The following is a 17,865-nucleotide window of genomic DNA, read 5'->3' as shown; positions in this document are numbered from 1 at the left end:
ATAACAACCAATCACAGCGCAGCTTATATGTTACCTCAGCAGTATAAAATATAACAACCAATCACAGCGCAGCTTTCATGTTACGTCAGCAGTAAGAGAAATAACAACCAATCACAGCGCAACTTTTATTCAGCCTCAGCAATATAAAAAATAGCAACGAATCACAGCGCAGCTTTCATGTTACCTCTGCGGTATTATACATAGCAACCAATCAGAGCACAGCTTTTATTTTACCTCAGCATTCTCAATATCCAGGAATTGTCTTGTGATACGTTCGGCGGATGCATCATTTTGTAGTTGAACACTCATCCCGTTGCTCGTAATGCCTTTTGCTTTTGTGCTTGAGATGGAAATCAAACGATCTTTGTCTGGGGGGGGGGGCATAACTGTCGATGATGCTCGCACGCATGCCACCTATCGTGGGATAGATGTACTATGCCAGTAATCTACCCAGGAGTGTACTCAACAACTTCCCATTAACTTTTCCTATTTATGACATAATCAATGCTCGTGCCAAATTTCAAGTTTCTATTACATTGGGAAGCGAGAAAATTCGATTCCGTACGTAAAATTTGGACGCCAATTGTTTTGCGCTTAAAATTGAATAATCGAGTTGGGACCCATTAACTTTTCCTATTTATGACTTAATCAATGCTCGTGCCAAATTTCAAGTTTCTATGACATTGGGAAGCGAGAAAATTAGATTCCGTACGTAAAATTTGGACGCCAATTCTTTTGCGCCTAGAATTGAATAATCGAGTTGGGACCCATTAACTTTTCCTATTTATGACATATTCAATGCCCGTGCCAAATTTCAAGTTTCTATGTGAGAAAATTACATTCCGTACGCAAAATTTGGACGCTAACTCTTTTGCGCATAGAATTGAATAATCGAGTTGGGACCCATTAGCTTTTCCTATTTATGACATAATCAATGCTCGTGCCAAATTTCACGTTTCTATGACACCGGAAAGTGAGAAAATTACATTCCGTACGTAAAATTTGGACGCTAATTCTTTGGCGCATAGAATTGAATAATGGAGTTGGGACCGATTAGCTTTTCTTAATTATGACATAATCAATGCTCGTGCCAAATTTCAAGTTTCTATGACATTGGAAAGCGAGAAAATTAGATTCCGTACGTAAAATTTGGACGCTAATTCTTTGGCGCTTAGAATTGAATAATCGAGTTGGGACCCATTAGCGTTTCCTATTTATGACATAATCAATGCTCGTGCCAAATTTCATGTTTCTACGACATTGGGAAGTGAGAGAATTAGTGGCAGTGATGGAAATCGAACGATCTACGTGGGGGGTAACTGTCGACGACGCTCGCACGCGCGCCATTTATCGTAGGATAGTTGTACTATGCCTATAATCTTCCCAGGAGTGTACTCAACAACTTCCCAAAGTTTCATGGCGATAGGATGAATGGTGTAGTAGCGCATAAAGGACAAACACACACGCACACACGCACACACGCACACACGCACACACGCACACACGCACACACACGCACACACACGCACACACACACACACAGACCGACACGCATACATATAATTATATATATATAGATATGCATGCATATAACATGTTTTTCGAGATTGGTTTGTAGATAATGGGCTCCCAGTATATTTCACAGTATTAACCCCTTAAGGACCAGCGTTTTTTGGTCTTTAAGGACCAGACACTTTTTAGGGATTTTACTCACGTGGTGGTTTTACTGCCCTATTTTTTTTTCTTCAGCTAACAAAATTATTTTTTCTGTATTTTTTTTCCTGTGACTTAAAGGTCTATTTTTTTATGGGTAAAAAGCTCAAAAAAAGATTTTTTTCCCCTTTGTTTATTTTAAAAATTGTAGTACATTTAATAACACAGAATCACATGTCGTTAAGTAGACGGCACAACTGATTATTTAAGGACAAACATTAATCAGTCATTGGAGATGTGTATCAAGTAGTCACTATAGTGGGTCTCACTCATATAGTGTATATGTATCTTCGTATGAACCCGAGAAATTGACGTGACTACTTGACAGTGTAACCCTTCAATTAGATCCACTTGAGATTTCACCCGCAAAAAAGGGGACTTGTTGTGTAGTTTAACAATAGATCATTGTGGATCTATATAGAGAGGGTTATGTCTCCATCAGCTGGTCATCTTCTGATTAATTTGTGGTGCTTTTTGTTTAGACAAACTCAAAAAGTACTGAGTTACGCAGCTGATTAATTGCAAAATGCTTATTCTTGCACTATCAGTGATACTTAATTTGGATTCTCTAGATTTGAACTAGATTCAAACTTTTAAACTCCACAGTGCTAATTATTGCACTTTTGCGACCGGTAATAATGGGCGTTTACACCATGAAGACACGTCAATATGTGGAGTTACGGCCCCCAATGCGTTCCATGGGACGTAACATAAGGACGTCATGACGTAACGCAAACACGTTATGACGCAGTCCCGTCATGACAGATCGGGAGTCATGGCCCCCTATGCGCTCCATGAGATGGAACGCAAGTACGTCATGACGTAATGCAAAGACGTCATGACGCATCGCCGGCAGATTACATCCTGATGCGACACAGTCAATTTCCACCCCACCAACCATGATTGGCCGAAGTACTGAGCGTCATGATGACGCGAAGAACCATGACGAGATGACTAGCTAGGCTCCACCTAAATAACCAGGATTGGCCGCGACGGCCCGCGTCATGATGACGCGGCATAACTCCACCCCCACACCGGCCGACGTGCAGCACTCTGCCTCCACCCCCTTGCGCTGTTACGGGCCGATACGCACAATCACTGATCTATTTTTAGTATCTGAAGAGCTTTATCGGGCACAATAAACTAGGACTTAGGGTGACAACACTAGTTCGGATTAATGAGGGAAGGATGAGCATTTTTGTTACACATGGCCAGGCGACAGATGGGTGTATCGCATCATGATTGGCGAGCCAATACAAACCAACCCCTTTGTGGGAGGCGACCTGGGTATATAAGCAGGTCTATATTGGACGAGCCCTCATTCCCTAGCCTACCATCTGGGCTACGGACACCATCTTCTTTTTTATTTTATTCGTTTATGTATCTTCTGCTCAGATTATTTAAGAACTAAGGGGGAACCTCTAGATGCACTATAAGGACTAAGCTGCGAATAGGCTTGCTCGGTGACATCTAACTGAGCTTCATGCAAAACAGGCAGGCGCTACTTTGGAGTATTGTCTCCATCTATAGCCTAGACAACATTTAAGGTCTAGTTTCACTGCTGCGGGCTCTCCTGCTGCAGACCACAGCGAAGAGCATAACCGTCAAACTAGTTCAGCAAATAGCCATTTCGGCTCAATTGCGACTAGGTTTGCTTGGTGATAGCTCCCTGCAAAACAAGCAGGTGCTATTTTGGAGCACTGACTCCATTTATATCTAGAATAACCCTTAAGGTTGAGCTTTATTTTGGGGCTCTTTGGCTGTAGATCACAGTGAAGGGTTTAAACCATCAGACTAGTTCAGCAAATAGCCAGGTCCCTTCCGGACAGACTATTATCGAGAATAGTTCGGAGAGGGCCGAATGACTTTAAAATCAATGCTGAAACCAGTTAGCTCTCCAAGTCCAGCTGACAAACAGACAGACCCGTGAGAACAAAAGGCAGCTTATAAATCAGCCCAGCACCCTTGCATTTTCTCTCTAACTCATTTTGGTCGTTTCCATCATATCTGTAAGTGCAGTTGATCCTGTTTTTAGGACACACATTCTTTTGGTATATAATTCTATCTATGAAGACTCCTAAAGAATCATTTCTTAATACCACTAACTTTATTTATGCATACTCTTAAAGAGCTATACTCAAGTTCTGTGACACTCCTGAGGATCCACCTAATATAGTGGTGAAACGCGTCGAGTTTAACAGTTCTGAATTTGAGCTTAACACTTTGAATTCAGCATCATTTATAGGTTCGAAGAGTTGGAATTAAGTACTATTGATAATGCAATAATTAGCACTGTGGAGTTTAAAAGTTTGAATCTAGTTCAAATCTAGAGAATCCAAATTAAGTATCACTGATAGTGCAAGAATAAGCATTTTGCAATTAATCAGCTGCGTAACTCAGTACTTTTTGAGTTTGTCTAAACAAAAAGCACCACAAATTAATCAGAAGATGACCAGCTGATGGAGACATAACCCTCTCTATATAGATCCACAATGACCTATTGTTAAACTACACAACAAGTCCCCTTTTTTGCGGGTGAAATCTCAAGTGGATCTAATTGAAGGGTTACACTGTCAAGTAGTCACGTCAATTTCTCGGGTTCATACGAAGATACATATACACTATATGAGTGAGACCCACTATAGTGACTACTTGATACACATCTCCAATGACTGATTAATGTTTGTCCTTAAATAATCAGTTGTGCCGTCTACTTAACGACACACGTGATTCTGTGTTATTTGTTGTGCCCTAGTGTGAAAATTATTTTAATATATTACTTAATAAAGTTTATTCTTTTACTCTAAGTCCCCTCTGTGACAGGGCTTTAATATATATTTCTGAGACTTTCTGACTGCCCCTTCTGCGAATTTGTAGTACATTTGCACTAAAATAAAGTATGGGAATGGTTTCCTCATTTTGTTTTGAACATTTTATATATTACTAGCTTGCCCGTCGTGCGTTGCTGCGAAGACAGACAGACAGACATACATTGGTTGTTTTATATATATGTATATATACAACCAATTACAGCGCAGCTTTCATGTTACCTCAGTGGTATAATATATAAAAACTAATCGCAGCGCAGCTTACATGTTACCTCAGCTTTATAATATATAGCAACCAATCACGGCACAGCTTTCATGTTACCTCAGCAGTATAAGAGATAGCAAGCAATCGCAGCACAGCTTTCATGCAACCTCAGTAGTATAAGAAGTAGCAACCAATCACAGCACAGCTTTCATGTTGCCTCAGAAGTATAATATATAACAAGCAATCACAGCGCAGCTTTTATTCTGCCTCAGCAATATAAGAAATAGCAACCAATCACAGCGCAGCATTCATTTTACCTCAGCGGTATAATATATAGCAACCAATCACGGCACAGCTTTCATGTTACCTCAGCAGTATAAGAGATCGCAACCAATCGCAGCACAGCTTTCATGTTACTTCAGCAGTATAAGAAAAAGCAACCAATCACAGCACATCTTTTATGTTCCCTGAGTAGTATAATATATAACAACCAATCACAGCGCAGCTTTCATGCTACCTCAGCAGTTTAAAAAGTAACAACCAATCAAAGCACAGCTTTCATGTTACCTCCGCAGTATAATATATAAGAAGCAATCACAGCGCAGCTTTAATTATACCTCCAGCAGTATAAGAAATAACAAGCAATCACAGCGCAGTTTTTATTCTGCCTCCGGAATATAAGAAATAGCAACCAATCACAGCGTAGCATTCATTTTACCTCAGCGGTATAATATATAGCAACCAATCACGGCACAGCTTTCATGTTACCTCAGCAGTATAAGAGATAGCAAGCAATCGCAGCACAGCTTTCATGCAACCTCAGTAGTATAAGAAGTAGCAACCAATCACAGCACAGCTTTCATGTTGCCTCAGAAGTATAATATATAACAAGCAATCACAGCGCAGCTTTTATTCTGCCTCAGCAATATAAGAAATAGCAACCAATCACAGCGCAGCATTCATTTTACCTCAGCGGTATAATATATAGCAACCAATCACGGCACAGCTTTCATGTTACCTCAGCAGTATAAGAGATCGCAACCAATCGCAGCACAGCTTTCATGTTACTTCAGCAGTATAAGAAAAAGCAACCAATCACAGCACATCTTTTATGTTCCCTGAGTAGTATAATATATAACAACCAATCACAGCGCAGCTTTCATGCTACCTCAGCAGTTTAAAAAGTAACAACCAATCACAGCACAGCTTTCATGTTAACTTAGCAGTATAAGAAATAGCAACCAATTAAAGCACAGCTTTCATGGAGCCTCATTAGTATAAGTAGCAACCAATCACAGTGCAGCTTTCATGTTACCTCAGCAGTATAAAAAAATAGCAACCAATCACAGTGCAGCTTTTTATTATACCTCAGCCGTATAAGAAGTAACAACCAATCACATTGCAGCTTTCATGATACCTCAGCAGTATAAGAAATAGCAACGAATCACAGCGCAGCTTTCAGATTACCTAAGCATTATAGGAAATAGCAACGAATCACAGCAAAGCTTTCATTATACCTCAGCAGTATAAGAAATAGCAACCAATCACATTGCAGCTTTCATGTTGCCTCAGCAGTATAAGGAATAGCAACGAATCACAGCGCAGCTTTCATGTTACCTCAGCAGTATAATATATAACTACCAATTACAGCGCAGCTTTCATGTTACCTCAACAGTATAATATATATCAACCAATCACAGTGCAGCTTTCATGTTACCTCAGCAGTATAATATATAACAACCAATCACAGCGCAGTTTTCATGTTACCTTAGCAGTATAAGGAATAGCAACCAATCACAGCGCAGCTTTCATGTTACCTCAGCAGTATAAGAAATAGCAACCAATCACAGCACAGCTTTCATTTTACCTCAGCATTCCCAATTTCTAGCAATTGTTTTGCGAAACGTTCGGCAGATGCATCATTTTGTAGTTGAACACGCATCCCGTTGCTCATAATGCCTTTTTCTTTCGTGCTTCAGATGGACATCAAACGATTTACGTCTGGGGGGCATAACTGTCGACGATGCTCGCACGCGCGCCACCTATCGTAGGATAGATGTACTATGCCAGAAACCTTCGCAGGAGTGTACTCAACAACTTCCCAAAGTTTCATGGCGATCGGATGAATGGTGTAGTAATGCATAACGGACAGACAGACAGACAGACAGACATTCATTTATATATATATATATATATATATATATAGATGACATCAGGAAGTGAGAGAATTAGATTCCGTACATAAAATTTGGACGCTAATTCTTTTGCGCTAGAATTGAATCATCGAGTTGGGGCCCCTTTTACTTTTCCTATTTATGACATAATCAATGCTTGTGCCTAATTTCAAGTTTCTACGACATCGAGAAGTGAGAGAATTAGTGGTAATGCCTTTTTCTTCCGTGTTTGAGATGGTAAACGAATGATCTACGTGTGGGGGGCATAACTGTCAACGATGCTCGCATGCGCGCCACCTATTGTAGGATAGATGTACTATGCCAGTAATCTTCCCAGGAGTGTACTCAGCAACTTCCCAAAGTTTCATGGCGATCAGATGAATGGTGTAGTAGCGCATAAAGGACAAACAGACAGACAGATATACATTCACTTTTATATATATAAAAGATTTGTATAGTTTTGGATTTAGATTTTAGGATGCTTATGACGACTGTTTTAGTTGGCGTCGCCTGTTGTTCATTTTCTTTTATATATTTTTTATAATTTTATTCTGTAATTTTTTTTAACTTATTTGTGTAACTATTTTGTTTATCATCTGTCATGTCCCCCATGACATCATATAAGACCTCTGGGAGTCATTCACATGGTCTTTTTTTCCAACACTTTTCCACTGTAGCTAGAGCATCCATAATAGCCCTAGTTACAGGGAAAAGCACCTCAGTCACTAACAATTCTGATCAGGGTCAGCTAGGATCCTGTAACTCTGCTATGACGCATGTCACGTGATTGCAGGGTCGCATAGTGGAAATATTTGCACTTTCACTGTACATAACGCTCATTAAGCGCTACTAGAAGCCATTAAAAACACTTCTTCCTTCTCCTCTGGGTCATTGGCTGTATCAAACCGCTCAGGACTCTAACTGCTCTTGCTTGATTGTAGGAGCAGAGACTTTAATCATGTGCTGTATTTTTGCCCAGGACCAAGAGATATAAATTTAATGTGCTTGGTCCTTCAAGTGTTAAGTACAATGCTGGTTACATTCTTTCAGTATTTCTGTTTACAATTATATTTCTGCAGTTTGTGCTTAAGTGTGACCTCTAGTGGTCTTCAAAGTCTCCACAGAGAGTCTATTGGTCTGGTCTTTGATTGACTTGGTGAGTCACATGCGGTGTGAGGACATATGTGGCATTTAGGCTCCCTAGTGATGCACTGGATAGTGGGTAGTGAAGTTTATGACAGACATTGCTGCAGAGAGGATGTGGCTGCCAGTTGGGTACTGTAACAGGCCCTCTGGCAGGGCCTACAGCTAGGTCATTCCCAAACTGTATTTGGGGCCATGTTCTGGCCATATAATTCCACAGATAGCACATGATTCCAATTTTATAGCCTATAAGGCTATACACGTGGATGTTTTTTCACATGGACCCATGGTCCGCATAAGAGAAACTGATGGCATATCCTATTCCTGTCTGTTTTATGAATGGGAAATAAGATATACTAATGCACATGAATATGCTGTGACTGTTTATATTGGACTGATGTCTGTGTGCTGTCCAATGTGAGCTGCGCACGAGTCTTTCAGGCGCAACTCCCAGTTACGTTAGTGTGCACCTAGCCTCATTTACATGACATGGGTGTCACAGACACAGCTTTGGTACATGACATGCGCCTGACAGACATGACATGCACATGGTACAAACACAGCTCTACTACATTATATGTGTGTGACAGGCACAGCTGTGCCACAGTACATGTGCATGTTGCAAACTCGGCTTTACTACATGACATGCGTGTCACAAACACAGCTGTGCTACATTACTTACATCCGTGCTGACTATACACATTACATGCACAGAACATTAGACCAACAGCCACTTGCGGCTCTACTACATTTATGCTGACTGCACACATAACACACAGCCCTTGGATACAGTGATGAGCCCTTGGTCATGTGATCCCTGACTCCACCCACATAAGAGATCACATGATAGTGACATTATTACAGGTCCTGGTAGTTTCTGTTGGCTTATCCAGTATACAGTACTCCCAAACTCCAGAATGGCTCCTCCCACAGCAGTGACATCACCACAGGTCCCTTAGCCTGCCGGATCTCTGTGGTGATGGTAGGTCAGTGTCTTCTGAGTTGTGTCTGACATAATAACGACTTAGTTGTATTCTCAGTGAGTTAGGACCTGCCATAACGGCCCTAGGGGGTGGAGTTATGATGGTGTCAGGGCGCAGGACTATGACATCACCAGGGGCGGGGCTAAGATAGCACTGGGGGCCAGTGCTATGACTTCAGCAGGGGCGGGGCTATGAGACTCACTCACATACAAAGAGACAAGTGGTCATTAGTAGTTTAACTAAGCTAAAAGTAAGTATACAGTTGGTAGGCTGAACTATCATCTACTTCATTATAACTGTGTAACAAGAGCCTCTAAACATCAGCAGTAAGTGCGACAGGGGTTGCTGTGTCCCTCTCCAAAGAGCTTGTGTGTTAGGTTGCCTGTCCACGGCCGCAGGTGAGGAGGGGGGAGCACTAAAAGGTCTCCACAATGAGCCTATATTATTGATAGTCTCACCACAGAAAATCACAGCATGCTGGGATTTTAATCACGCAAGCGGAAAATCGCTGTGGTTTTATGCTTGTGTGCAGTAGGCTGTGCTTTCCATAGTTGTCCTATGAAAAGCGTGTCATGCGAGCTCCACGTGTGATTGATCACCGCGGCTCCTGCATTGACACCTTGCCTGCGGATAGCCAGCCCTAGGGTCCATCATACAGGAATTATGCTGACTGAAAGACTGACTTTTTTGAGAGGAACATAAAGCGAAATAATTCTCAGCTAGTCACAATGGGATCACATGATCCACCTGAGGTTAACCCCTTAGTGACCAAGCCTGTTTGCTCTTTAATGACCAGGCCAAATTTTGGAAATCTGACATGTGTAACTTTAACATAGAATAAATCCATAAAAGTTTTGCATATCCAAGTAATTCTGACAGTTTGTTCGTCACATACCGTATTGTACTTCATTTAGGTGGTAAAATACACCTTATTTGTGTATATTTATTAAAAGCGCCAAAATTGGCATTTATTATTGGGGGTCACTGGGCTGGGACAATTATTGTAGGTCACTATTACTGCTGGTGCAAATATTGGGGGTTACTATTACTGCTGGGGCAATCATTTGGGGTCACTATTTCTGCTGGGACACTATTGGGGTAACTATTACTGCTAGGGAAACTGTGGGGGGATCACTTTTTTGCTGAGGCAACTACTGGGGGTTACTTTTACTGATGGGGCAACTATGGGGGGGGGCGGTCAGTATTACTGCTGGGGCAACTATCATGTGTGATACTGTCTGCCAAGCTGATTTCTCTGAGCCGATCCTGTATGACACATCTGCTCAGCTAACGTACTGCACTGGAACTGCTTAGATACAGCAGCTCAACAGACGTATCACCCAGATGTAATTAAGCAGATCCTGTGTGATGCGTCTGCTCAGCTGACGTATCACCCAGGATCTGCTTAGATTCAGCAGCTCAGTAGACGTGTCACCCATGATTCGCTTAGAAAGGTCTGCTGTGCTGAAGTATCAAGCAGGATCGGCTTAAATACTACTGCACAATGAACTAAAGATGTATCTAAGCTGACTGGACAATGTATTTAGACGGGACAAAGGTCAGGCAAACGATGCCCGACACTTGTCCCCACAACTACCCGCTCACGTGCTTTTGTACAGGATCGGGTGTCCTTGCTTCACAGCAGGGCGGCTGCAGGAAGATTTCTCTCGTCGCTCCCCTACCCGTCTCCTTTCGCCTAACATAGCGTCCGTTCAGTACTCAACGTCTGCTATTTATACTGAGTGTTGACAGTCTCTCCTGGCCCTGCCCAGCTCCCACCCAGGCACCGCCTCCTCTAAGTTCACTCTACAGCAGGAGAAGGTCCCCTACTGTAGAATGAACTTAGAGGGGGCGGGGTCAGGAGATACTGTTGATGATTTCAATAGAGGTGGGCTGGGCATGGTCGGAAGCTAGCTGGGGCCAGGAGACATTGTTTTTTATGTCAATGCATCCTGCCATCATCGGGAGTGCACATACAGAGGGGAAAGGGCGCAGGGCATTGTGGAAATGCAGCACAATGGCGCCATCTTTGAAAGATGCTTTCGACATCAGATTACAAAGTAAGAAACAGACATTACAGCTAATATACCTGACGTTTTGAACCCCTGTATGCTGTGTTTTACAATGCTTAGTGAAAGGAAAGCAGTATTATTATAAAAGAATATTACCCTGTGTGGCCGGACAACCCCTTTAAGTAATAAAATTCTAGCTGACTGCAGCTCCTGCAAGGAGTAATTCACTAAAGATAAATTTATAAAGAAGACCCCATTAGAAAATGGGTATTCCTAAACTTGGATAATTATAGCATATCGATAGGATGCAGGTCCCTCATCTGGGATCCACCCACTTGTGCAGAATGAGGTACTTTGGCCCACCTGGCAAGGTAGTCACTGCACCTAGACATAGAAGAGAAAAGTGACCACACTTCTATGGAAAGCAGCTGAGCATGTAGGCATTTATGTTATATCTTGTTGAAATTGGGAAGACTCCTTAAAATAAAAAATATTTCAGTTCTTAGCAACTCCACCTGGTGTTGGTGGCTGCAGACAGACAGGATTTTATCATTTTACTGCATGGTTGAGGGACAGAATGTGCAGGGTGGTAAGTTATTTGCAACTTGGCATCAAATTGAAAAATACTTTTTATAGTAACAAGGTTATCCCAAAATTCATTTTCTTTTTTTTTCAGAAAGCCCTTGTGTGGAAAGAGCTAGTGTGATAGGAACTGACTGAAAAACTGACATTCGGAGAGCACATAAACCCAAGTAAATCTCAGCTGGTCAGAATGAGATCACATGACCCACCTAAGGAGAAGGACTCTAGGAAATTCCAGATACAAAGAAACAACTAGCCAAGGTAATACTAGCCAACTTACATACTGAGGGTCTAACTACATGGATGAATGGAAAAAAATCACCAGAATTTCTCTTTAAGTACATTTAAAATATACGCTTTCTTACGCCAATATAAACTTACAATGCCTTTTGCTTTTTGTTCATTTTCCTTTAGCGCCTCTATTCGCCTGACTATCTGCACAGAAGACACTGGGCAGATTTGCATTACTCCCCACAACTGCTGCTTTACACAGGGAAAATCTGTTTCCTAAAGTGTTCTGCGTACTCCTCCTGGCAATGCCCACTGAAAGAAAAGAGTTAGAGCTTAAACAGATGAAAGTAATTTCATCATATTTTGTGGCTGGGAAAATCCCGCTGCAAAATGTGACCAAACTAAACAACTGATTTCAATGGTTTCAGTACCACTTGCGAGAAAAGATAGGCCTTGACAAATCTTTCTCGAAGATACTTTTTATACATGTGAGAAAACATAGGGCACGATCTATCTTCCAGCTTCTTTATTTTACCTCGTGCAGTAGCACGAAATTTAAAAGGTAAAAAAGAAATAATTGCGAGCGTATTTGTGCATGCGCTTGTCTGTTTAACCCCTTAAGGACATGGCCTATTTTGGCGTTGAGGACCAAACGATTTTTGATATTTTTTCATCTCTATTTTTCAACAGCGATAACTTTTTTATTTTTCTGTCAACGCAGCCGTATAAGGGCTTGTTTTTTGCATGGCGAACTGTAGTTTTTAGGTGCATAGACTATATTGTAAAACTTTTATTATTTTTTTTATGATCGTAGGGAGAGAAAACGCATCAATTCTGCCATAGATTTTTGAGTTTTTTTTTAGAGCGTTAATTATGCAGCATAAATGATACACTACATTTTTTTCTTCAGGACGGTACGGTTACAACGATACCAAAATTTTTATATTCTTTTAGGTTTTCTACTTTTCCACAATAAAAGACCTTTCTTTTTGGAAATTATTTTTTTTTTCTAAACTCACTGCATTCAAAGTCCTATAACTTTTTTATTTTTCCATGGATGGAGCTCTATGAGGGCTTATTTTTAGCGAAATGAGCTGTAGTTTTTATTGGTACCATTTTGGGGTATATATGTTTTTTTATCACTTTTATTGCCTCAGTTTTTTAGCGTTTTTTTTAACGCTTTTTGCCGTGCAGGATAAAAAGTGTGTTCAATTTATTGTACACGTCGTTACGGACGGGTCGATACCAAATATGTGTGATTTTTTTAAATGCTAATATAAGAAAAAGCATTAAAAAAGTTTTTTTTTACTTTTTTTTTTACATTTTCATTTTTTGTACTTTATTTTTCTCTTCTTTTTATACCATCTGTGTCCCTCTGAGGGACTTACACAGCAGGACTGCAAATCGCTATGATAAGGCTTGGTAGGACTTCTCTCCTGCCATGCCTTATCTCTTACTAAAGGGATCTTAGGCAATGGCAATACAGGACTCCGGTATCTGGCGTCCTGTTGCCATAGCAAGCAGCCGGGCCCTCACGATGTTAATGCGAGAGTCGGCTGGAGTCACAGAGGGAGCGTGCTGCCTCTGTGAACCCTTTCACTGCTGCGATCTACTTAGATTGCGGCAGGGAAGGGGTTAACGGCGGGTGGGCACATCTCCGAAGCCCCACGCTGTCGCAGCAGGAGGCCGGCTACTAGTGACAGACGTCTCTCGCTGCGGGATACCGCGAGATCTGCTATGATCTCGTGCTATCCCTATAACGTAAGGGTATGTCATTTTGCGGGAAGTACCCTGCTGTCATGACGTACCCTTACGTCATGGGGAGCGAAGGGGTTAAGCTCTTATGCAAATTCAATGTATGATTTGCTCTGTGCAGTATGGAAAACCGTGTGGTCACAGAGAGAGACAGTGATTCAAAAGGAATAAAGCTGGTTCGATCTGCACATGCTTGACCGCTGAGTGCAGAACTACTGGAGGATGTCCAGTAGCAACAAATGGAAAAGTCCTAGTTGGCTCTAGATATTTAGTGTTGTGAGTAATCAGAAATGGTACTTTTATTAAAATTGAGTTCATTTTGAAACACATAGAACACACCGGGCCATCAGTGCAATCTTAGGAATAATCCCTTAACCACTTATTGCATATTTAACCACTTATTATCACGTATATGCACATCCAGGGTGGGAAGGACTTTGTGTGGAATGAAGATCCCCGGCTGCCATGACACCTGCATGTCTCCTGCGATCTCATTGTGAGGGGGCCATACGGGACCCTGAACAACATAGCGGGAAAGAGGTAATATATCTTATAAACCAGAGGAAATAATTAGTGATGAGTAGAGATGAGTGAGCACCAAAATGCTCGGGTGCTCGTTACTCGGGACGAAATTATCGCGATGCTCGACGGTTCGTTTCGAGTAACGAACCCCATTGAAGTCAATGGGCGACCCGAGCATTTTTGTATTTCGCCGATGCTCGCTAAGGTTTTCATGTGTGAAAATCTGGACAATTCAAGAAAGTGATGGGAACGACACAGGAACGGATAGGGCAGGCGAGGGGCTACATGTTGGGCTGCATCTCAAGTTCACAGGTCCCACTATTAAGCCACAATACCGGCAAGAGTGGGCCCCCCCCCCCTCCCAACAACTTTTACTTCTGAAAAGCCCTCATTAGCAATGCATACCTTAGCTAAGCACCACACTACCTCCAACAAAGCACAATCACTGCCTGCATGACACTCCGCTGCCACTTCTCCTGGGTTACATGCTGACCAACCCCCCCCCCCCCCCCCACAGCGCACACCAAAGTGTCCCTGCGCAGCCTTCAGCTGCCCTCATGCCACACCACCCTCATGTCTATTTATAAGTGCGTCTGCCATGACGAGGAACCGCAGGCACACACTGCAGAGGGTTGGCACGGCTAGGCAGCGACCCTCTTTAAAAGGGGCGGGGCGATAGCCCACAATGCTGTACAGAAGCAATGAGAAATATAATCCTGTGCCACCGCCATCAGGAGCTGCACACGTGGGCATAGCAATGGGGAACCTATGTGCCACACACTATTCATTCTGTCAAGGTGTCTGCATGCCCCAGTCAGACCGCGGTTTTTAATTCATAGACACAGGCAGGTACAACTCCCTATTGTGAAGTCCCTGTGGACCGACAGCATGGGTGGCTCCCTGGAACCCACCGGCGGTACATAAAAATATCCCATTGCATTGCCCAACACAGCTGAGGTAGTAATGTCGTGCTTAATGCAGGTGGGCTTCGGCCCACACTGCATGCCCCAGTCAAACTGGGGTTCTTTAGAAGTGGAAACAGATGCATTTACAAGTCCCTGTGGACCCACAGCATGGGTGGCTCCCTGGAACCCACCGGCGGTACATAAAAATATCCCATTGCATTGCCCAACAGAGCTGAGGTAGTAATGTCGTGCTTAATGCAGGTGGGCTTCAGCCCACACTGCATGCCCCAGTCAGACTGGGGTTCTTTAGAAGTGGAAACAGATGCATTTATAATTCTCTGTGGACCCACAGCACGGGTGGGTGCCAGGAAGCCACCGGCGGAACATAAAAATATCCCATTGCATTGCCCAACACAGCTGAGGTAGTAATGTCGTGCTTAATGCAGGTGGGCTTCGGCCCACACTGCATGCCCCAGTCAGACTGGGGTTCTTTAGAAGTGGAAACAGATGCATTTATAATTCTCTGTGGACCCACAGCATGGGTGGGTGCCAGGAAGCCACCGGCGGTACATAAAAATATCCCATTGCATTGCCCAACACAGCTGAGGTAGTAATGTCGTGCTTAATGCAGGTGGGCTTCGGCCCACACTGCATGCCCTAGTCAGACTGGGGTTCTTTAGAAGTGGAAACAGATGCATTTATAATTCTCTGTGGACCCACAGCATGGGTGGGTGCCAGGAAGCCACCGGCGGTACATAAAAATATCCCATTGCATTGCCCAACACAGCTGAGGTAGTAATGTCGTGCTTAGTGCAGGTGGGCTTCGGCCCACACTGCATGCCCCAGTCAGACTGGGGTTCTTTAGAAGTGGAAACAGATGCATTTATAATTCTCTGTGGACCCACAGCATGGGTGGGTGCCAGGAAGCCACCGGCCTTACATAAAAATATCCCATTGCATTGCCCAACACAGCGGATGTAACGTCAGCTGTAATGCAGGTGGGCTAAAAATTAATTTGATTACACTGTAGGCGAGGGCCCACAAAATTTGCTGTATCAACAGTACTAATGTACATCAGAAAAATTGGCCATGGCCAACCAAGAGGGCAGGTGAAACCCATTAATCGCTTTGGTTAATGTGGCTTAAGTGGTAACTAGGCCTGGAGGCAGCCCAGTTTCACGAAAAATTGGTTCAAGTTAAAGTTTCAACGCTTTTAAGAGCATTGAAACGTATAAAAAATTTTAAGAAAAATTATATGAGTGAGCCTTGTGGCCCTAAGAAAAATTGCCCGTTCGGCGTCATTACGTGAGGTTTCAGGAGGAGGAGCAGGAGGAGGAGGAATATTATACACAGATTGATGAAGCAGAAATGTCCCCGTTTTGGATGGTGAGAGAGAACGATGCTTCCATCCGCGGGTGCAGCCTACGTATTGCTTAGGTATCGCTGCTGTCCGCTGGTGGAGAAGAGAAGTCTGGGGAAATCCAGGCTTTGTTCATCTTGATGAGTGTAAGCCTGTCGGCACTGTCGGTTGACAGGTGGGTACGCTTATCCGTGATGATTCCCCCAGCCACACCAAACACACTCTCTGACAAGACGCTAGCCGCAGGACAAGCAAGCACCTCCGGGGCATGCAGCGCGAGTTCAGGCCACGTGTCCAGCTTCAACACCCAGTAGTTGTAGGGGGCAGAGGCGTCACCGAGGACGGTGCTGCAATCGGCTACGTACTCCCTCACCATCCTTTTACAGTGCTCCCGCCAACTCAGCCTTGACTGGGGACCGGTGACACAGTCTTGCTGGGGAGCCATAAAGCTGGCAAAGGCCTTGGAGAATGTTCCCCTGCCTGCGCTGTACATGCTGCCTGATCTCTGCGCCTCCCCTGCTACCTGGCCCTCGGAACTGCGCCTTCTGCCACTAGCGCTGTCGGATGGGAAGTTTACCATCAGTTTGTCCACCAGCGCCCTGTGGTATAGCATCATTCTCGAACCCCTTCCCTCTTCGGGAATGAGAGTGCAAAGGCTCTCCTTATACCGTGGGTCGAGCAGTGTGTACACCCAGTAATCCGTAGTGGCCAGAATGCGTGTAACGCGAGGGTCACGAGAAAGGCATCCTAACATGAAGTCAGCCATGTGTGCCAGGGTACCTGTACGCAACACATGGCTGTCTTCACTAGGAAGATCACTTTCAGGATCCTCCTCCTCCTCCTCCGGCCATACACGCTGAAAGGATGACAGGCAAGCAGCATGGGTACCGTCAGCAGTGGGCCAAGCTGTCTCTTCCCCCTCCTCCTCATCCTCCTCATGCTCCTCCTCCTCCTCCTCAACGCGCTGAGATATAGACAGGAGGGTGCTCTGACTATCCAGCGACATACTGTCTTTCCCCGGCTCTGTTTCAGAGCGCAAAGCGTCTGCCTTTATGCTTTGCAGGGAACTTCTCAAGAGGCATAGCAGAAGAATGGTGACGCTAATGATTGCAGCATCGCCGCTCACCATCTGGGTAGACTCCTCAAATTTTCCAGGGACCTGGCAGATGGCTGCCAACCAGGCCCACTCTTCTGTAAATAATTGAGGAGGCTGACTCCCACTGCGCCGCGCAAGTTGGAGTTGGTATTCCACTATAGCTCTACGCTGCTCATAGAGTCTGGCCAACATGTGGAGTGTAGAGTTCCACTGTGTGGGCACGTCGCACAGCAGTCGGTGCACTGGCAGATTAAAGCGATGTTGCAGGGTCCGCAGGGTGGCAGCGTGCGTGTGTGATTTGCGGAAATGTGCGCAGAGCTGGCGCACCTTTCCGAGCAGGTATGACAAGTGGGGGT

General features: G+C 43.7%; 1 protein-coding gene across 1 annotated transcript in view; it reads left to right on the top strand.

Annotated features, from left to right (window-relative positions):
• The window catches only part of FHL5 (four and a half LIM domains 5), a 134,437-nt gene that overhangs the window by 3,348 nt on the left and 113,224 nt on the right, over positions 1-17,865 (top strand). Inside the window, exon 2 of the mRNA XM_066608253.1 lies at positions 11,735-11,901. The gene's annotated coding sequence lies outside the window, so the exon portion shown is untranslated. The remainder of the gene's footprint in view (positions 1-11,734; positions 11,902-17,865) is intronic.

Source organism: Eleutherodactylus coqui, chromosome 1 (genome assembly GCF_035609145.1).
Source record: "Eleutherodactylus coqui strain aEleCoq1 chromosome 1, aEleCoq1.hap1, whole genome shotgun sequence".
Classification (NCBI taxonomy): Eukaryota; Metazoa; Chordata; class Amphibia; order Anura; family Eleutherodactylidae; genus Eleutherodactylus; species Eleutherodactylus coqui.
The sequence above is the reverse complement of the archived record's forward strand: the minus strand, read 5'-3'. Positions and strand labels throughout refer to the sequence as shown.